Source organism: Taeniopygia guttata, chromosome 10, assembly GCF_048771995.1.
Source record: "Taeniopygia guttata chromosome 10, bTaeGut7.mat, whole genome shotgun sequence".
Classification (NCBI taxonomy): domain Eukaryota; kingdom Metazoa; phylum Chordata; class Aves; order Passeriformes; family Estrildidae; genus Taeniopygia; species Taeniopygia guttata.
In genome coordinates, this window is record NC_133035.1 from 2,431,814 (window position 1) to 2,453,168 (window position 21,355).

Here is a 21,355-nt window from a genome sequence, read left to right on the forward strand (position 1 = left end):
GGGTGGCACTGAAGGCTGCCAGCACCTGTCACCGAAACCGATCGCGCCGCCCCTGTGTGCACTTGTTTGTGCCTGTGATGATTTTGACACGGTCCCGGGCTGAGCGTACCGCAGGCAGGGAGGGATGGCAACGAGCCGCGTCCTATTTCACATCTCCTTGTTGTCACCTCCGCCCTCCCGAAGCAGGGCAGTGGGTGAGCGAGGAGGAGGAGGAGGGTGAGGGGCTGCTGTGGCCCCCTGAACTTCCCCGTGGTGGCCCGGGCTGCTGAGAGCTCAGCGTGTTCAGCGTTCGGAGCTCCGCACGTGGCTGCTGCAGCTGCAGCCCCCTCCGAGCTCCGAGCTCCGAGCTCCGAGCTCCGAGCTCCGAGCTCCGAGCTCCGAGCCCGGCCCTCGCCAGCCGTGCGGGGGGGGATGGAGCCGCAGGGCTGATTTCCAGCTCGGAGCGTTGATTTGCAGCTCGCAGGGCTGCTTTTCGGCTCGCAGGGCTGATTTCCAGCTCGGAGCGTTGGTTTGCAGCTCGCAGCGCTGCTTTCCAGCTCAGCCCCCGTTCCGGGCCCGCTGCTGCCTTTGCAGTGGTGCAGGGCTGGCCCTGGCCTCTGCGGGAGCTGGCAGCTCTCTCCTAATTAAATTTCTTCCGCGCCACGGCCCCGCACAGGCAGCAGGTGATGCAAAGGCACCTCCGTGTGCCCCAGCCCTGAGGAGGGTGTGGGTGCGGGTTGCTGGGGCTGGGCAGAGCCGGGCTGGCCGCAGGAGCGATCCCTCCCTGCCTGCAGCTGCTTTTCCATCCCTCGGCCTCGCTCCCCTCACCAGCACCGTGCTCGGGGAGTCTGACACCAAAAAGCTCAAATTCCACCGGTTTGGTGACATCTGGAGCCTCCCTGGCTTCACCAGTCCCTGCCCTCTCTGCAGCTCTCTTTAGCCCCCAGTCCCAGTAAGAAATAGCTGAGGGGATGTGGAGAACTGGGACAAAACGTAGCCAGGCCGAGGTGACCCAACCCTGAGCTCGCACCTGCAGACAAAGGAACAGCGCGGGCCTGTCCTGCTGCTCGCAGCTCCTGCATGAACAATTCCCACCACTTTGGAGCACCGTGCCCTGCCTCTCCGTGGCCCCTGCAGCCCGCACAGGCGGCCAGCTCCAGGTCACCGTGGGCAAGTGGGCACTGCCAGGCACTCCTGGCTCTGCAGGGCTTCCTCCTCTCAAAGATCAGCTCCACATCACTGCTCTGGTCATTTTTGCTGGCAGCGCCTTTGCCCCGTTCTCTTTGGTGGCTGAACCGGGGGTGTTCAAAGGGCGGGGGGCTCCGGGTTCCTGCGGGCTGAGCTGGCTGAGTGTCCCCATTATCCTTCCCTTCCCCTCCCCTCCCCATCCTCCCCTCCCCTCCCTGCATTTCCCCTGCCCGGCTGCGCTGTGCTTTGCGAAAGGTGCAGCCGCATCCCACCCGGAGCTTTCCGCGTGTCCCAGCGCCGGGGGAAGGTGACAGCGGAGGGGACAGCCCAGCCCGGCTGTCTCCTGACCGGAAAGTCACCGAGCATCGCAAAGCGCTGAGCGTGGCACGGAGCCTGGGGCGGGCTGGGGCTGCTGCAGCCCCACTGCTGGGCTGGAGCTGCTGCCACGCTCAGGAATTCGTCCCTGCTCAGCCACACGTGCAGAAATCCATGGAAAACTCTATCTCACCAGCGGGGTGGGCTGGGCTCAGACTGTTTAATTATTCCCAGCTGATTAGCAGGTGAGTGGAAGCCGCAGGCAGCAGAGATAAGGCGGTCCCCCAGGGAAAAAAAGCAGGATTATACACTTGACCCTTGGCTGCCTCTGGAATACAGCGAGCCCTTGGATTGGCAGCTCTGGGAATCGCCTGGAACAGCTCCTGGGCTTTGCCAGGCTCGGCTGCCTCCTTGCAGGGAGAGCTGTGTCAGCAGGGCAGCGGGGCTGGCTCCCCCCGGAACCTTCTGGAAAGAGCTGCACAGGGGCTTGGGCTCAGGGCTGCAGGGACAGGACACAGGGAATGGCTCCCTCTGCATGAGGCAGGGATGGATGGGATATTGGGATGGAATTCCCAAAGCTGCCCCTGGATCCCTGGCAGTGCCCACGGCCAGGTTGGACACTGGGGCTTGGAGTGGAACATGTCCCTGCCCATGGCAAGGCATGGGATGAGATGATCCTTGAGGTGTTCATCTCCTCCTGGAGATGAAGAGAGGGATTTCTGGTGCCAGCAGCAGCTTTTCCTCCTCAGTGACAGCATCTCTTGAGTTTTTTTGTGGTCCTGTGGTGTGAAACATCTTTGTAGGACACTTTCCCACCAAGCTCTCGGAGCATCACCATTTCCAGGAGAAAGCTGCTCGCTTTCCCAGCAGTGCTATTTTCTCCTTTTTCACAGGGCTGGGGGATGCTGGGAGCTGAAAATGTTGGTTGGGAAAGAAAAAAAAAAAAAAAAGAAAGAGAAAAAAGAAATATGTTTTGCTGGGCGCAGATTGAAAAAGAAGAAAAGCAAACCAAACAAATGGAGTGAATCACAGGCACCTCCTGTTGCAAGAGCACGACAGAAAAACAACAGGCAGGGCACGACTGATGGAAGTTGTGGCTGGAAAAAGGATCCAGATGCCAATTCCTGACCAAACTCCCAGCTCTGCAGCAGCCAATTTGGGGACAGAACTGCTGAAAACTGGCCTGGGAAGGTGTTCTGTGGGTGATGCAGTCAGGCTCGGTGCCCTAAATGGGACAGCCTAAATTTAGATCCGAGTGCTTGAGTACAAACTAAATCTAAGCTGGAGCACGGAATAAATCTAAGTCCAAGGTGCTTTTTAAGGAAAATCTCGCATCCCAAAAAAGGGCTGGGAGGGGAAATGGGTTCCAGGCACCTCCGTGGCTATTCCCAGCTGCTCCAAAAATAGAGCTGCTTCCTCCTGCTGGGCACCCTTTTCCTGCCAGCCCCAGCCCCACCCGTGTGACCCGCGTGGGAGTGCCACAGGAACCAGGGATGGCATGTGGAGCTGCAATTTAGGGTTGGGTGACAATCCCTTAATGCCACCTCTGCTTCTGTCACCTGTCCCCTTCCCGGCCTGGCTCGTTATCCACTGGGAGCAAATGTTCTGGTCTGGGGGGTGGGAGGGAGTGGGCACTGCGAATTTTGGGAGTTTCCTTGAGGAATTTGCGGTCCTCCCAGCCGGGCACCTGCCCTCGAGCTGCCCTGGCCCCGATCTCGATTCTCGATCTCGGAGTTTTGGGAAGTCTGGTTTCACATTCCTGCCCTTGGGGCATTCCGAGTCTGGGGAATGCGAGCTGCAACCCGGGCTGGACGTGCTGGGAATGGGAATTCTGTGCCAGCAGCGGGCACACCGGGTGCTGGGGGGGGCTCCGTGCCATTCCCTGGCACAACCCCGCCATGGCCCGGGGCTGGCACCCACCTGGAGCTCACGGCAGCGTGGAAGTGTCCAGCAGCAGGAGGGGGCTGCAAGGGCACGGCGGGGCCGTTCCTGATCCCACTGGGATCCTTCCACATCCCACTGGGATCCTTCCACTTCCCACTGGGATCCTTCCACATCCCACTGGGATCCTTCCACTTCCCACTGGGAAGGGCACGGCAGGACTGTTCCCAATCCCATTGGGATTATTCCTGATCCCTCTGGGAAGGACATGGCAGGGCCGATCCTGACCCCACTGAGATTCTTCCAGATCCCACTGGGAAGGGCACAGGAGGACCATTTTTGATCCTGGATGAGCACGGTGGGGCCGCTCCTGATCCCATTGGGATCCTTCCCAATGTTTCTGGGAAGGGCATGGCAGGACTATTCCCAATCCCACTGGGATCCTTCCAGATCCCACTGGGAAGGGCACAGCAGGACCATTTTTGATCCTGGATGGGCACGGTGGGGCTGTTCCTGATCCCATTGGGATCCTTCCCAATCCCTCTGGGAAGGGCATGGCAGGACTATTCCAAATCCCATTGGGATTCTTCCTGATCCCACTGGGAAGGGCATGGCAGGGCCATTCCTGATCCCACTGGGATGGGCACAGAGGGCAATTCCCAATCCCACTGAGATTCTTCCTGATCCCACTGGGAAGGGCATGGCAGGGCCATTCCAAATCCCATTGGGATCCTTCCCAATGTTTCTGGGAAGAGCATGGCAGGACTATTCCCGATCCCATTCGGATTCTTCCAGATCCCACTGGGGAGGGCACAGTGGGGCCATTCCTGATCCCACTGGGATGGGCACAGAGGGCAATTCCCAATCCCATTGGGATCCTTCCCAATCCCTCTGGGAAGGGCATGGCAGGACTGTTCCCGATCCCATTGGGATTCTTCCAGATCCCACTGGGAAGGGCACAGTGGGGCCATTCCTGATCCCACTGGGATGGGCACAGAGGGCAATTCCCAATCCCATTGGGATTCTTCCTGATCCCACTGGGAAGGGCATGGTGGGGCCATTCCAAATCCCATTGGGATCCTTCCCAATCCCTCTGGGAAGGGGCATGGCAGGGCTATTCCCAATCCCATTGGGATTCTTCCTGATCCCACTGGGGAGGGCATGGCAGGGCCATTCCTGATCCCACTGGGATTCTTCCAGATCCCACTGGGAAGGGCATGGTGAGGTCATCCCCGATCCCTCTGGGAAGGGCATGGCAGGGCTATTCCCAATCCCACTGGGATTCTTCCTGATCCCAGTGGAAAGGGCACGGCAGGGCCATTCCTGATCCCACTGGGAAGGGCACAGCAGGACCATTTTTATCCTGGATGGGCACGGCAGGGCCATTCCTGATCCCACTGGGAAGGGCACGGCAGGGCCATTCCTGATCCCACTGGGATCCTTCCCAATCCCACTGCAGGGAGCTGGGATCGGGAAGTCGATGGAGCGGGGCTGTTCTGCTGCTGGATGCTGCTGGAGCTGCTCAGGGCAGCTTTTCCCCCCTGGAAGGCCTTTCCTGGGAAACCAATGCCCGGATTTGACTTTCCTGGGCTGGGAGGGGCTCCCCATATCTGCCGAATCCATCCTTTGTTGCGTTGACACAACATCCAGCAGCGCTCGTGCCATTGTTGGATAAAATTCCATCAGCACAGCCTGGGACCAGCCACCACAGAGCAGAGCCTTTGGAAAGTGGCAAAACCTGGCTCTAAATTGAAATGTGAGCAGGCGGCGGGGTGCGGCCGGACCTGCCGGATGGCACAAATCCACGGAATCAAAGGCTCCGGCCTCGCCTTGCAGCTCCAGTGCTGCATAATTATGGGGGGAGCGAGAGTGGGGCCGTGTTAGTATTCATGGAATTGCTGCCGAGCCCGCCAGCCACGGGTTTGATGTTTAATAAAGAGAATTCCAGCGTTCCTGGAGCGTGGGGCGAGCAGAGCTTTGAATCCCAGGCCTTGTTCCCTGCGGGATGCAGCTTGGGGGTCCCTTTTGTTGCTGGCTGAGTGGGTGTTTGGGATCAATTCCAGCGATATCGGCAGCACAGCTCTGAGAACAGCTTTTGGGATCCCCAGTTGCAGCTCAGTTCCTGAACCAAAAGGGTTTTTTTTTCCCCCAAGGCGCTCCCAGAAATAGCTGGGGAAAGGTTGATGCGCCAGGATCGTTCCTTTCGGAGCGTGGCTCTGAAAAAGCGCATTTGTGTGTTCCTGCAGCGTTGGGCCTGCCGGGCATCGCATCGGGATCGCTGGCTTTTGTGGGATGGATTATCCCTGCGAGTGCTGGCCCCATTGTCTGCCCGGCTCGGGAAGAGATGGGCACGGCAGGGAGGGCAGGGATGGGAGAAAGGAGCCAGGGAAAAGAGGGATGGAGGAAATCCCAGCTGGGGTGGGTGGCAAACCCCGCTGGGGGAGGATGCTGATGGTCCCACAAGGCTGTGCCCTTCGGAAGGGAGCTGGGAAGGGCTGGGGCGGCAGAAATGAGATGAGATAAAATGAGATAAGATGAGATAAGAGAGAAACAGAGAACACGCAGCTCTGTTGGCGCTACTCATCTCCAAAGCATCTCGGGGGGAGGATGAGAAACTCCGGATGAGCCCCGGGGCTGCGGTTTGCGGGATCTCAGGGTGAGGCAGAGCTGTGGGATGGCTCAGGCTGCTCTCACACATCTTCTTTTGGGGTCTCACCGAGCTCCTGGGCCCCTCAGTGTCCCCCTAGTCCCTCTCCCCCAGCCTGTGCTGGTTCTGAGTGAGCAGCTGGAGCTTCCCTCAGGTGGAAAATGGGAAGGAAAGCAGCCGACAGCTCCAATCCTGCTTTGGGAACCGCAGCCTTTCCTGCAGGATGGAGGGAACGGCCAAATTCCCGTCAGGGCTTTTACCCAGCCCGGCCTGATGGAAAAGCACTTTGCAAAACCTTTTAGCTGCTCCTTCCCGGGATGTGTGCGGCATTCCAGGTCACTGCGGGCCTGGCCCCTGACCTTCCCTGCCCCAGGGCCACCGGAGAGGCTTTGGGACACCGGGAATGTCGCCAGACTCGGGGATCCGCGTTCCAGCCTGGGGGTGGGACGGACACAAAGCCGCGGAGCCAGAGCAGGGAATGGCTCACCTCGGCCAGGAGCTTCTGTCCCGTTTCCCCAGGGGATTTTGGGGATCCCTGCTCCTTTCAGGGACAGGGAAGAAGTGCCAGGTGGCCACGTTCCAGTTCTGACTGAACAGGAGAGGGGAAGGTGGAGGGAGCAAAAATGGGGCCAGGGTGGGATTTGGACCTGGAGGACGGGACAGAAACATGGAGGGAGCAAAAATGGGGCCAGGGTGGGATTTGGACCCGGAGGAAAGGACAGAAATGAGGGAATAAAAGCAGGGCCAGGGTGGGATTTGGACCTGGAGGAAATGACAGAAAGGTGGAGGGAGTAAAAGCAGGGCCAGGGTGGGATTTGGACCCAGAGGAAGCTCCTGGGGATGGGACAGAAAGGTGGAGGGAGTGAGAGCAGGGCTGGAGGGAGCTCCTGGGGGGATGGGACAGAAACTGGAGGTGTCACTGTCACTTCTGCTCTGCTGCTTTTGCTTCCTTTGAGAAATTACTCAGGTTGGGGCACGGGACAGCCCGAAACACGACAGGGCTGCACTGGGGAGATCCCTCAGCCCTTCCTCCCGGGCTGTCCTGCTCCAGAGAGGTGTCCCTGGGGACTCTGGGGGAACAGGACCCTGCTCCCAGGGTGCAGCCCCAGCAGAGGCTGGGGACAGGAGGGGACAGCACAGAGGAAGTGGCCTCCACGCATTTCTTGCCTCTTGTGTTTCTCCTTTCGCCTCCTTCTCGGAAAGCCGTTCAGAAAATGTGAAACTTGTCACTTCTCACGAGGTGTGGGACGGTGGTGGCAGCGTGCTGGGACCTCACAGCCACAACCTTTCAATTCTGCCGTGGCGGGTCAGAGCAAACCTGCTCCAGAAATGCCTCATTGACAGTCAGAATGTTCCTATAAAAATCCCCATTGCTGCAGGCTCTGTCCCAGGAGCCTGCCAAGGCTGCCTGACGTGTCCATCTCATGGGGACAGGGACACTCCTGTGCCACCAGGACACTCCTGTCCCACCAGGACACTCCTGTGCCACCAGGACACTCCTGTGCCACCAGGCTGCCCGAGGTGTCCATCCCATGGGAAAGGGACACTCCTGTCCCTCCAGGACACTGCTGTCCCACCAGGCTGCCCGAAACATCCATCCCATGGGGACAGGACATTCCTGTCCCACCAGGACACTCCTGTCCCTTCAGGCTGCCCGAGGTGCCTATCCCATGGGGAGAGGGACACTCCTGTCCCTTCAGGCTTCCTGAGATGTCCATGCCACTGGAAAGGGACACTCCTGTCCCTCCAGGACACTGCTGTGCCACCAGGACACTCCTGTCTCACCAGGCTGCCTGAGGCACCCATCCCATGGGGACAGGACACTCCTGTCCCACCAGGACACTCCTGTCCCACCAGGCTGCCTGAGGTTTCCATCCCATGGGGACAGGGACACTCCTGTCCCACCAGGACACTCCTGTCCCACCAGGCTGCCCGTGGTGCCCATCCCATGGGGACAGGGCCACTCCTGTCCCTCCAGGACACTCCTGTGCCACCAGGACACTCCTGTCCCTCCAGGACACTGCTGTCCCTTCAGGCTGCCTGAGGCCTCCATCCCATGGGAAGGGGACACTCCTGTCCCACCAGGACACTGCTGTCCCACCAGGCTGCCCGAGGTGTCCATCCCATGGGGACAGGGACACTCCTGTCCCACCAGGACACTCCTGTGCCACCAGGACACTCCTGTCCCTTCAGGCTGCCTGAGGTGTCCATCCCATGGGGACAGGGACACTCCTGTGCCACCAGGACACTCCTGTGCCACCAGGCTGCCTGAGACATCCATCCCATGGGGACAGGGACACTCCTGTGCCACCAGGACACTCCTGTGCCACCAGGACACTGCTGTCCCACCAGGCTGCCTGAGGTGTCCATCACATGGGGACAGGGACACTCCTGTGCCACCAGGACACTGCTGTCCCACCAGGACACTCCTGTGCCACCAGGACACTGCTGTCCCACCAGGACACTCCTGTGCCACCAGGACACTCCTGTCCCTCCAGGCTGCCCGAGGTGTCCATCCCATGGGGACAGGACACTCCTGTGCCACCAGGACACTCCTGTCCCACCAGGACACTGCTGTCCCACCAGGCTGCCCGAGGTGTCCATCCCATGGGGACAGGACACTCCTGTCCCTCCAGGACACTCCTGTCCCCCCAGGACACTCCTGTCCCTCCAGGACACTCCTGACCCTTCAGGCTGCCTGAGACATCCATCCCATGGGGACAGGGACACTCCTGTGCCACCAGGACACTCCTGTCCCTTCAGGCTGCCCGAGGTGTCCATGCCATTGGAAAGGGACACTCCTGTCCCACCAGGCTGCCTGAGACATCCATCCCATGGGGACAGTGACACTCCTGTGCCACCAGGACACTCCTGTCCCACCAGGCTGCCTGAGGTGTCCATCCCATGGGGACAGGACACTCCTGTCCCACCAGGACACTCCTGTGCCACCAGGACACTCCTGTCCCTCCAGGCTGCCCGAGGTGTCCATCCCATGGGGACAGGGCCACTCCTGTCCCCGCTGTGCCCCCCCCGCCCAGTGTCACGCTGTTCCCTGGTGTCACTCTGTCCCTCTGAGCGAAGTCACGCTGGAAGGAGAACTCAGCGCAGCAGCTCCTTGGGGACATATTTCCTCTTCCTGCAATGCCTCAGTTTTGGGAATTTATAGATCATCTAAAAAAAAGGAAAAGGGAGGAAAATGCAGCCTGGCTCCTTGCTGGCATCCTGCCGGGCCCGGGGGAGGGAGGCGGGGTGGTGAATCCAGCGCTGCTCTGGGGACAGAGGGGACCCTGCCAGCGCTCTGGGGTGTCCCTGTCCCCCTGGGAGATGGTGACAAATCCAGGAATTGTCCCCCTGGCCCGGCCTGTGCCTGAGGGAATGATGAAACTCCAGCGGCACTGCGGAGTTCCAGAGCTGGGAGGGAGCCCTGAGTGACACTGGGAGTGGCCCTGAATCACATTCCCGGGAAAAGGCACCGGGGCGGTTTGTCACATCCTGTGCGAGTGGGACAGGGACAGGTGTCACCCTATCAGGGACAGGGACAGGTGTCACCGCATCGGGAGTGGGACAGGGACAGGGACAGGTGTCACCGTATCAGGGACAGGGACCAGTGTCACCACATTGAGAGTGGGACAGGGACAGGGTTTGGTGTCACCGTATCAGGGACAGGGATTGGTGTCACTGCATTGAGAGTGGGACAGGGATCAGTGGCACCGCATCAGGGACAGGGACCGGTGTCACCGCATCGAGAGTGGGACAGGGATTGGTGTCACTGCGTCGGGAATGGGACAGGGATTGGTGTCACCACACCGGGAGCAGGACAGGGACCGGTTTCACGACACCGGGAGCAGGACAGGGACCGGTGTCACCGCATCGGGAGTGGGACAGGGACCGGTGTCACCGCATCGGGAGTAGGACAGGGATTGGTGTCACCGCATCGGGAGTGGGACAGGGATTGGTGTCACCACATTGAGAGTGGGACAGGGATTGGTGTCACCGCATCGGGAATGGGACAGGGATTGGTGTCACCACATTGGGAGTGGGACAGGGACCGGTGTCACCACATTGAGAGTGGGACAGGGATTGGTGTCACCGCATCGGGAGTAGGACAGGGACTGGTTTCACGACACCGGGAGCAGGACAGGGACCGGTGTCACCGCATCCGGGCGGCTCCCGTTGCTATCCCAGCCCGGGATCGATGTGCAGAGCCCGCCGTGCTCGCCGTGACTCCGAGCCGGGCTGGGGACGCAGGTGACATCCGGCGACACTCCCGCATTCCCGGACCTGCGGGCAGCGTTTCCAGCCGGACGCGAGGTGGGAAAATGTCCCGGCGGCCATGGGGACGGGAATCCGGGCTGGGGGACGTTCGGGGCTGCGCGGGCAGCGGAGCAGGTGGCAGTGCCATCGGGGCCACCGCGAGTGACAGCGCTGCCACGCGGCACAGCGACACTTCCCGGGGCTGCTCCGCCGCGCTGCCAGCGCTGGGCACCGCGCCCGTGCCAATCCCACAGCGGCTTTCTCCGTGCCAATCCCGATTATCCCGTGCCAACCCGATTATCCGGTGCCAACCCGATTATCCCGTGCCAATCCCGATTATCCCGTGCCAATCTAATCCTGCTTTTCCCCGTGCCAATCCCGATTATCCCGTGCCAATCCCAATTATCCCGTGCCAATCCCGCTTTTCCCCGTGCCAATCCCGATTATCCCGTGCCAATCCCATCGCGGCTTTCCCCGTGCCAATCCCGATTATCCCGTGCCAATCCCGATTATCCCGTGCCAATCCAATCCCGCTTCTCCCCGTGCCAATCCCACCGCGGTTTTCCCCGTGCCAATCCCGATTATCCCGTGCCAATCCCGATTATCCCGTGCCATCCCATCGTGCCTTTCCCCGTGCCAATCCCAGTTTTCCCCGTGCCAATCTAATCCCGTTTGTCCCCGTGCCAATCCCGATTATCCCGTGCCAATCCAATCCCGCTTCTCCCCGTGCCAATCCCGATTATCCCGTGCCAATCCTGCTTTTCCCTGTGCCAATCCAATCCCGCTTTTCCCCGTGCCAATCTCAGTTTTCCCCGTGCCAATCTAATCCCGCTTTTCCCCGTGCCAATCCCTCTTTTCCCCGTGCCAATCCCGCTTTTCCCTGTGCCAATCCCGCTTTTCCCCGTGCCAATCTAATCCCGCTTCTCCCCGTGCCAATCCCGATTATCCCGTGCCAATCCTGCTTTTCCCTGTGCCAATCCAATCCCGCTTTTCCCTGCACCAATCTAATCCTGCTTTTCCCCGTGCCAGTCCCGATTATCCCGTGCCAGTCCCGATTATCCCGTGCCAGTCCCGATTATCCCGTGCCAATCCCATCCCGCTTTTCCCCGTGCCAATCTCAGTTTTCTCCGTGCCAATCTAATCCCGCTTTTCCCCATGCCAATCCCGCTTTTACCCGTGCCAGTCTAATCCCGCTTTTCCCCGTGCCAATCCCGATTATCCCGTGCCAATCCCGCTTTTCCCTGTGCCAATCCCGGTTTTCCCCGTGCCAATCCCGATTATCCCGTGCCAATCCCGCTTTTCCCCGTGCCAATCCCGATTATTCCGTGCCAATCCCAGTTTTCCCCGTGCCAATCCCGCTTTTCCCTGTGCCAATCCCGATTATCCCGTGCCAATTCAATCCCGCTTTTCCCCGTGCCAATCCCGATTATCCCGTGCCAATCCAATCCCGCTTTTCCCCGTGCCAATCCCGATTATCCCGTGCCAATCCAATCCTGCTTTTCCCCGTGCCAATCCCGGTTTTCCCCGTGCCAATCTAATCCCGCTTTTCCCCGTGACAGTCCCGGCTATCCCGTGCCAATCTAATCCTGCTTTTCCCCGTGCCAATCCCGCTTTTCCCCGTGCCAATCCCGATTATCCCGTGCCAATCCAATCCCGGTTTCCCCATGCCAATCCCGGTTTCCCCGTGCCAGTCTAATCCCGGTTTCCCCGTGCCAATCCCAGTTTTCCCCGTGCCAATCCCGCTTTTCCCCGTGCCAATCCCAGTTTTCCCCGTGCCAATCCAATCCCGCTTTTCTCCGTGCCAATCCCGGTTTCCCCGTGCCAGTCCCTGTTTGCCCCGCGCTGGCGGCTCGGCCGCGGTGTCCCCGTCGTGCGACAGCGACAGGAGAGCTCGGGGTGGCACCGCTCAGCCCGGGGGCCGGGTGGGAGCGGGCATTCCCGGGAAAGGGCGATTCCAGGGAAAGGGAATTTTAGAGAAAAGGCCAATTCCAGCAGAGGGCAATTCCACGGAGAGGGAAATTATAGGGGTGGGTAATTCCAGGGGCAGGCAATTCCAGGGAAAGGGAAATCCCAGGGACAGGGAATTCCCGGAGAGGGCAATTCCAGGGAAAGGGAAATTCCAGGGACAGGGAATTCCAGGGAGTGCACAATTTTAGGGAGCAGGCAGCCTCCCTACCCTGCTCTCCCGCCTCACATTCCAAGGTCATTCCCACTTGGAAGGAATTTATGGGCAGGAAATGAAGGACCGCAGCTCCCAAACCCCAGCAGGTTCTGCTCCCATCCCGCTTCCACTTCCATTTATTTCTGATAACTATTTCCCAGAAATGCTTCACTTCAGATGCTGATTTGAACCCTTCGGAACCATCCCCTCCACCCTGCCCAGCATTCCCACAGAATTCCTGTTGGATCAGGCCCTTTCCTGACTGAGTGACGAGGCAGCCGAGAGGCGTTTCCAACCCTTTTATTCCATTTCCAATGCCGCGTGAGGGGTGAGGCAACACAGGTGTTACAAATGGCAATGGGAAGGAGTCAGCAAAGCCTTTAATCCCACCAAATCCTGTTTTCCGGAGCCGGGAGCGGTGCGAGCCGCTGACTCAGGAGCGGCTGGGCTGCGGGAGGCGCTGCCAGCCGGGAATGCTGGAGCAGGAGAGGAGAGAGGAGAGGGAAGGCGGCGCTGACTCAGCCCCAGCCGGGCCGGGAGATGGGCTTTGCCGGGAGAGGCGGCAGCCCACGCTGCCCCTCTGCTCCGGGGGCGAGAACAGCCGGGCCGGGATGCTCCGGGATGCTCCGGGATGCTCCGGGATGTCTCTGGTGCCTCTGTCCCTGATCCCATGTCCCCACTCCCTTCCCTGCCTCCAGGTATCCTCTGAGACACCCAGTCCCTGATTTGATGTCCCTGCTCCCTTTCCGCCCCCACCAGGAGCCATTCCGGGATGTCCCGGGTGTCTCTGTCCCTGTTTTGATGTCCCTGCTCCTTCCCTTCCCCCCAGGTATCCTCTGAGGTGCCTCTGTCCCTGATCCGATGTCCCCAATCCCTTCCCTGCCCCCAGGTATCCTCTGAGATACCCACCTCCCTGATTTGATGTTCCTGCTCCCTTTCCCCCTCCCTCCAGCCATCCTCTGGGATGCCCTGGGTGTCTCTGTCCCTGTTCTGATGTCCCCACTCCCTTCTCTCCCCCCAGCCGTCCATCCGAGGTGCCCGTGTCCCTGATTTGATGTCCCAACTCCCTTTCCTCCCCTCCCTATGCATTCTCTGGGATGCCCTGGGTGTCTCTGTCCCTGATTTGATGTCCCTGCTCCTTTTCCTCCCCCTCAAGCATCCTCTGGTATGTCCTGGGTGTCTCTGTCCCTGTTCTGATGTCCCCGCTCCATTTTCTCCCCCCAGCCGTCCTTCCGAGGTGTCCCTGTCCCTGATTTGATGTCCCTGCTCCCTTTCCTCCCCCCCAGGCATCCTCTGGGATGCTCCGGGTGCCTCTCTCTCCCTGATTTGATGTCCCTGCTCCTTTTCCTCCCCTCCCTATGCATTCTCTGGGATGCCCTGGGTGTCTCTGTCCCTGATTTGATGTCCCTGCTCCTTTTCCTCCCCCTCAAGCATCCTCTGGTATGTCCTGGGTGTCTCTGTCCCTGTTCTGATGTCCCCGCTCCATTTTCTCCCCCCAGCCGTCCTTCCGAGGTGTCCCTGTCCCTGATTTGATGTCCCTGCTCCCTTTCCTCCCCCCCAGGCATCCTCTGGGATGCTCCGGGTGCCTCTCTCTCCCTGATTTGATGTCCCTGCTCCTTTTCCTCCCCTCCCTATGCATCCTCTGGGATGCCCCGGGTGCCTCTGTCCCTGATTTGATGTCCCTGCTCCCTTTCCTCCCCTCCCTAGGCATCCTCTGGGATGCCCTGGGTGTCTCTCTCTGCCTGATTTGATGTCCCTGCTCCCTTCCCTCTCCCAAGCATCCTCCTGGATGTCCCTGGTGCCTCTCTCTCCCTGATTTGATGTCCCTGCTCCTTTTCCTCCCCCTCAAGCATCCTCTGGGATGCCCTGGTTGTCTCTGTCCCTGATTTGATGTCCCTGCTCCCTTCCCTCCCCTACCAGGAGCCATTCCGGGATGTCCCGGGTGCCTCTGTCCTTGATTTGATGTCCCTGCCCGCAGCCGTCCTTCCGAGGTGCCCCTGTCCCTGATTTGATGTCCCTGCTCCCTTCCCTCTCCCCGGCATCCTCTGGGATGCTCCGGGTGCCTCTGTGTCCCTGATTTGATGCCCCTGCTCCTTTTCCTCCCCTGCCAGCATCCTCTGGGATGTCTCTGGTGTCTCTGTCCCTGTTCTGATGTCCCCGCTCCCTTTTCTCCCCCCAGCCGTCCTTCCGAGGTGCCTCTGTCCCTGATTTGATGTTCCTGCTCCTTTTCCTCCCCCTCAAGCATCCTCTGGGATGCTCCGGGTGCCTCTGTCCCTGATTTGATGTTCCTGCCCCCACTGTCCTGCCGAGGTGTCCCTGTCCCCGAGCCGCTGTCCCCGCTCCCGGAGCACAAAGCCGCCCTTTGTGCCGCTCCCGTTCCGGGGACAGTGGTGCCATTGATCGCGGCCCAGCCGCGGGGCTGGCGGCGAACGCCGGGCTCGGGGGCTCGGAGAGGTCAGCCAGGCCCCGGGAATGAGCCCTGTGTCCCCCGCAGCTCCGGGGACGGATGGGCAGCGGGGCTGGCGGCAGGGCCAAGCCTTCCGAGGGCACGGGCCTTTATTTCCAGTGTCACAAGCAGCTTTGGGTTTGCCAGCAGAGACGTGCCATTCTTTGGGGACACAATGGGACACGGGGCTTGGAGCTCACTGGCACAGCGGGAGGTGGCCCAGCCCGTGTGGAACAGGATGAGCTTTAGGGTCTCTTCCATTCCCAACTGCTGAAGATCACCCTAGGTCAGGGGTGGCTTCGTGTGGTGGAAAAATCCCTCCTCCAAGCCGTGCTTCCAAAGAAAGGCTCAGCAGTCTCTTGTTGTTCAGTCTCAAGGCAGTTTATTGCAAGTTATCTAAAAGATTTTCTCCTTGAGCTGCTGCAGTTTGCTCAGCAGCTCAGGCAAAGGCACACACACACCCTGACATAATTTCTGACTCCTTCTCCTCTGCTTCGTCTTCTCCTTCTCCTCTGCTTCGTCTTCTCCTTCTCCTTCTCCTTCTCCTTCTCCTTCTCCTTCTCCTTCTCCTTCTCCTTCTCCTTCTCCTTCTCCTTCTCCTTCTCCTTCTCCTTCTCCTTCTCCTTCTCCTTCTCCTTCTCCTTCTCCTTCTCCTTCTCCTTCTCCTTCTCCTTCTCCTTCTCCTTCTCCTTCTCCTTCTCCTTCTCCTTCTCCTTCTCCTTCTCCTTCTCCTTCTCCTTCTCCTCCTTCTCCTCCTCCTCCTCCTTCTCTTCCCCTCTCCCCACCCAGGACTGCTGCTGTCTTTTATATGGTGCATTACGTGTTACATGTTACAGTTTTTCCCCAATGCCTATTACCTATATTAAATGGTGCTTTTCTACTCTAAACCAACCTGTGAGTGCCAACATCACCAAGAACATGGAGGTGAGGAAGGAGAAAGAGGGAGGACAGGGCAGGCCCAAATCCCTCCATCTTAAACCCTCTGACCCCCATGTACAAAACCAACCCCCCCCTATACAGCACTCAGAAATTCTTCCCTCTACTTTGTGACTACTTCTACTATAATATCTAAATTTTGTGACTTCTTGTTCTTCCTGCGAGGTTGGTAAGTTGTTCCATAGTTCAAACCCAAAATCACAGCTGTTTCCAGCTGCCTGCCAGGGTCTCAAATCCTTCTGACCTGGGCCCGGAACCTCCAAAAATGTCTGAGGGACATTTTGAGTTCTGACACCCAACAATTCCACGATTTCATGGCGCTGAGACTCCCTCTGCCTCCTCACCCTCATCTCCCGACGCTGTTCAAACCCCAGACCCGCAGTTTGGGGTGCAGGGTTGCTCCCCCATCCCGCCAGCATCCAAACCCCTTCCCTGAGCCCAGGCAGAGCAGAGTCGGGAGCAGCTCTGCAGGGCTGAGGAGCGGCTCTGAGAGGCGTGGGGAGCCCAGCAGCCGCTGCTGGAAGCGTTGGGAGGCTCGGTTGGCAGTGCCCAGCCCAGCCCGGGCTCGGTTGGCAGTGCCCAGCCCAGCCTGGGCTCGCTGCAGGCTGGCAGAGCTGTTTCCTCCCTCGGCTCTGATTCACTGCGGTCCCCCGGGAGCTGCAGGATAAACAACAACCTCAGCGCCGGCCAAATGATTGTTTAGGGCTGCTTTGTTTTCGTCTCTTGGCTTGGGGAGCTCAGGCAGAGCCCCCAGAGGAGCCCCAAAGGAGCAGGAGAGAGAGGAGGAGCTGAGTTCGGAGCTCAAACTCAAAATTTGGGAGATTTGCCTGGCTTAGCAGAGATTTAGGGGCTGGGGTTCCAAACCCAGTCAAGTTTGGTGAGGTCTGGGTGGGTGGGCTCGAGGCGTGTTGGTGATGGGGTCACGGCACTTCAGTGGGGTTTTTGGGAAGGGAGAGGGTGTGAAGGGGGTTCTGCCTCTCCGTGGGCACGCTGGGACTGAGCCTGGCTGCAGAATCAGCCTGGAAGATCCTGTGCCAGCTTCTCCAGCTCGGGCTCAGCGGTTTCTCAGAGCCTTTGGGCACAGGGAAGGCTGGGCAGGGCACAGGGGCTGGCAGGGGAAGGGCACAGGGAGCTGTCCCCTCATTGTGTCCCCAAACCCGACCTGGGCCGTTCTGGCAGCTTCTGGGAAAACTCTGCTTGTTTTTAGGGATGAGGGACCTGCAGGAGATGGGAATAACTCCACAAATTCAGCGCCCTGGTGACCTCCGGGGTGCCTCTTGCTGGGAGGGGCAGACGGAGCCCCGGGCTGGGCAGCGCGAAGTGCCAGCCCTGGCAATTAAGAGCCACACGCTGCTGATTAATTGTGCCGGCTGCCAACTCCAGCGGTACTGGGAGCTCTGGGAGCGCTGCCCAGGGCCGAGGCCGCTGCCTTTGGGACAGGGAAAAGCGGGAATGGCGAGCTCGGAGCGCCGGGCAGAGGGCAGCCCTGGTGCCCGGAGCGATCCCCGTGCCCACCCCGGCATTTTGGGGTGCCAGCAGGGCCAGCCCCACCCAGCCCAGCTGGCCACACAGCGGGAACAGAGAGGGTTTGTAGGGAAGGGGCTGGAGAAGCCGGGATGTGAAAGAAGAAGGACACAGGGGTGGATCTGCTGCCAGCTGGGACGTCTGAGGGCTGGCTGCCACTTTTTGTTCCTGTCTGGGACACCGGAGCCTGGGGGTGGTGGTTTTGGGTGAGCCTTTCTGCTGGCAGACCTGGGCTCTGCTCTGGGATCCACACCCTGTCCATCCCTGCTGGAGATCCAAACCCCGTCCATCCATGCTGGAGATCCACACCCTGTCCATCTTCCTGGAGATCCAAACCCTTTCCATCCCTGCTGGAGATCCAAACCCTGTCCGTCCTCCTGGAAATCCACACCCTTTCCATCCTCCTGGAGATCCACACCCTGTCTGTCCCTCCTGGAGATCCACACCCTGTCCATCCTCCTGGAGATCCACACCCTGTCTGTCCCTCCTGGAGATACAAACCCTTTCCATCCTCCTGGAGATCCACACCCTGTCCATCCTCCTGGAGATCCAATCCCTGTCCATCCCTGCTGGAGATCCACACCCTGTCCATCCTCCTGGAGATCCAAACCCTGTCCATCCTCCTGGAGATCCACACCCTGTGCATCCTCCTGGAGATCCAAACCCTTTCCATGCTCCTGGAGATCCAAACCCTGTCTGTCCCTCCTGGGGATCCACACTCTGTCCATCCTCCTGGAGATCCAAACCCTGTCCATCCTCCTGAAGATCCACACCCTGTCTGTCCCTCCTGGAGATCCACACCCTGTCCATCCCTCCTGGAGATCCACACCCTGTCCATCTTCCTGGAGATCCAAACCCTGTGCATCCTCCTGGAGATCCAAACCCTGTCCATCTTCCTGGAGATCCAAACCCTGTTCATTCTCCTGGAGATCCAAACCCTGTCCATCCTCCTGGAGATCCAAACCCTGTCTATTCTCCTGGAGATCCAAACCCTGTCTGTCCATCCTCCTGGAGATCCAAACCCTGTCCATCCTCCTGGAGATCCACACCCTGTCTGTCCCTCCTGGAGATCCAAACCCTGTGCATCCTGCTGGAGATCCAAACCCTGTGCATCCTCCTGGAGATCCAAACCCTGTCCATCCTCCTGGAGATCCAAACCCTGCTCATCCTCCTGGAGATCCAAACCCTTTCCATCCTCCTGGGAGATCCAAACCCTGTCCATCCTCCTGGAGATCCAAACCCTGTTCATTCTCCTGGAGATCCAAACCCTGTCCATCCCTGCTGGAGATCCAAACCCTGTCCATCCCTGCTGGAGATCCAAACCCTGTTCATTCTCCTGGAGATCCAAACCCTGTCCTTCCCTCCTGGGGATCCACACCCTGTCCCTTCCTCCTGGAGATCCAAACCCTGTCCATCCTCCTGGAGATCCAAACCCTGTCCATCCTCCTGGAGATCCAAACCCTGTCTATTCTCCTGGAGATCCAAACCCTGTCCTTCCCTCCTGGGGATCCACACCCTGTCCCTTCCTCCTGGAGATCCAAACCCTGTCCATCCTCCTGGAGATCCAAACCCTGTCCATCCTCCTGGAGATCCAAACCCTGTCTATTCTCCTGGAGATCCAAACCCTGTCTGTCCATCCTCCTGGAGATCCAAACCCTGTCCATCCTCCTGGAGATCCAAACCCTGTCTATTCTCCTGGAGATCCAAACCCTGTCCATCCCTCCTGGAGATCCAAACCCTGTCCATCCTCCTGGAGATCCACACCCTGTCCCTCCCTCCTGGAGATCCAAACCCTTTCCATCCTCCAGGAGATCCAAACCCTGTCCATCCTCCTGGAGATCCAAACCGTTTCCATCCTCCTGGAGATCCAAACCCTGTCCATCCCTCCTGGAGATCCACACCCTGTCTGTCCCTCCTGGAGATCCACACCCTGTCTATCCCTCCTGGAGATCCAAACCCTGTGCATCCTCCTGGAGATCCATACCCTGTCTATTCTCCTGGAGATCCACACCCTGTCTATTCTCCTGGAGATCCAAACCCTGTGCATCCTCCTGGAGATCCAATCCCTGTCTATCCCTCCTGGAGATCCATATCCTGTCCATCCTCCTGGAGATCCAAACCCTGTCCATCCCTGCTGGAGATCCATACCCTGTCTATTCTCCTGGAGATCCACACCCTGTCTATTCTCCTGGAGATCCAAACCCTGTGCATCCCTGCTGGAGATCCACACCCTGTCCATCCCTCCTGGAGATCCAAACCCTGTGCATCCTCCTGGAGATCCAAACCCTGTCCATCCCTGCTGGAGATCCAAACCCTGTTCATTCTCCTGGAGATCCAAACCCTTTCCATCCTCCTGGAGATCCAAACCCTGTCTGTCCTCCTGGAGATCCAAACCCTTTCCATCCTCCTGGAGATCCAAACCCTGTCCCTCCCTCCTGGAGATCCACACTCTGTCCATCCCTCCTGGAGATCCAAACCCTGTCCATCCCTCCTGGAGATCCACACCCTGTCCATCCCTGCTGGAGATCCAAACCCTGCGCATCCTCCTGGAGATCCACACCCTGTTCATTCTCCTGGAGATCCAATCCCTGTCTATTCTCCTGGAGATCCAAACCCTGTCCATCCCTCCTGGAGATCCAAACCCTGTCTATTCTCCTGGAGATCCACACCCTGTCCATCCTCCTGGAGATCCACACCCTGTTCATTGTCCTGGAGATCCAAACCCTGTCTATTCTCCTGGAGATCCAAACCCTGTCCATCCTCCTGGAGATCCAAAACCTGTTCATTCTCCTGGAGATCCACACCCTGTCCATCCTCCTGGAGATCCAAACCCTGTGCATCCTCCTGGAGATCCACATCCTGTCCATCCTCCTGGAGATCCAAACCCTGTCCCTCCCTCCTGAAGATCCAAACCCTGTCCATCCCTGCTGGAGATCCAAACCCTGTCTGTCCCTCCTGGGGATCCACACTCTGTCCATCCTCCTGGAGATCCAAACCCTTTCCATCCTCCTGGAGATCCAAACCCTGTCCATCCTCCTGGAGATCCACACCCTGTCTATTCTCCTGGAGATCCAAACGCTGTCCCTCCCTCCTGGAGATCCAAACCCTGTCCATCCTCCTGGAGATCCACACCCTGTCCATCCTCCTGGAGATCCAAACCCTGTCTATTCTCCCGGAGATCCAAACCCTGTCCATCCTCCTTGAGATCCAAACCCTGTCTATTCTCCTGGAGATCCAAACCCTGTCTGTCCCTCCTGGAGATCCACACCCTGTCTGTCCCTCCTGGAGATCCACACCCTGTCCATCCTCCTGGAGATCCAAACCCTGTCCATCCTCCTGGAGATCCAAACCCTGTCTATTCTCTTGGAGATCCAAACCCTGTCCATCCTCCTGGAGATCCACACCCTGTCCATCCCTCCTGGAGATCCAAACCCTGTGCATCCTCCTGGAGATCCAAACCCTGTGCATCCCTCCTGGAGATCCAAACCCTGTCCATCCTCCTGGAGATCCACACCCTGTCCATCCTCCTGGAGATCCATACCCTGTCCATCCTCCTGGAGATCCATACCCTGTCCATCCCTCCTGGGGATCCAAATCCTTTCCATCCTCCTGGAGATCCAAACCCTGTCCATCCTCCTGGAGATCCAAACCCTGTTCATTCTCCTGGAGATCCAAACCCTGTCCATCCTCCTGGAGATCCACACCCTGTCCATCCCTGCTGGAGATCCATACCCTGTCCATCCCTGCTGGAGATCCAAACCCTGTCTATTCTCCTGGAGATCCAATCCCTGTCCATCCCTGCTGGAGATCCACATCCTGTCCATCCTTTTGGAGATCCAAACCCTGTGCATCCTCCTGGAGATCCAAACCCTGTCTATCCCTCCTGGAGATCCACACCCTGTCCATCCTCCTGGAGATCCAAACCCTGTCTGTCCCTCCTGGAGATCCACACCCTGTCCATCCCTCCTGGAGATCCAAACCCTGTCCATCCTCCTGGAGATCCAAACCCTGTCCCTTCCTCCTG

The 21,355-nt window shown here is 59.0% G+C and overlaps 1 protein-coding gene and 1 long non-coding RNA gene across 2 annotated transcripts in view; one reads left to right on the top strand and one right to left on the bottom strand.

The window, feature by feature from the left end:
* The window catches only part of SEMA7A (semaphorin 7A (JohnMiltonHagen blood group)), a 41,056-nt gene that overhangs the window by 1,236 nt on the left and 18,465 nt on the right, over nt 1-21,355 (top strand). The gene's annotated exons all lie outside the window — the stretch shown is intronic.
* Nucleotides 12,710-14,866, bottom strand: LOC140684824 (uncharacterized). Its single transcript, XR_012057630.1, has 2 exons — nt 14,372-14,866; nt 12,710-12,901 (listed from the first exon to the last, which is right to left on the bottom strand). It is a non-coding gene; the product is annotated as an uncharacterized lncRNA (long non-coding RNA).